At 47.4% G+C, this 289-nt stretch overlaps 1 protein-coding gene across 3 annotated transcripts in view; it reads right to left on the bottom strand.

The window, feature by feature from the left end:
• Positions 1–289, bottom strand: part of LOC102878055 (inactive phospholipase D5) — a 139,931-nt gene that overhangs the window by 21,238 nt on the left and 118,404 nt on the right. The window lies entirely within an intron of this gene.

The raw sequence follows: 289 nt of genomic DNA, 5'->3' as shown, positions 1-289 counted from the left end.
CCCCACACACTGCTCTGGGCCCTGGCTAATTGATTCCCCTACAGGCTCAGCACCTTGAATCCTTAATTGTTTCCCTAACTGAGCCCTGACTCTTCCCCAAGACCACAGCTCCCCTTAAAGTTCTACCACAATCTGCCCAGTTGGTTTAAGATATGGGGTCAGCTTCTCCCACCGCCATCGCCAACCAACACACACAATGTCACTGACAGAACTGTCACTTAATTCTCATGATAAAAACAAAGTTTCCCATCTTAAAGACAAATTTCCCCTCAGCCTTTCTGCTTACTCA

The sequence above is a fragment of the Pteropus alecto genome, unplaced genomic scaffold (assembly GCF_000325575.1).
Source record: "Pteropus alecto unplaced genomic scaffold, ASM32557v1 scaffold192, whole genome shotgun sequence".
Classification (NCBI taxonomy): domain Eukaryota; kingdom Metazoa; phylum Chordata; class Mammalia; order Chiroptera; family Pteropodidae; genus Pteropus; species Pteropus alecto.
The sequence above is the reverse complement of the archived record's forward strand: the minus strand, read 5'-3'. Positions and strand labels throughout refer to the sequence as shown.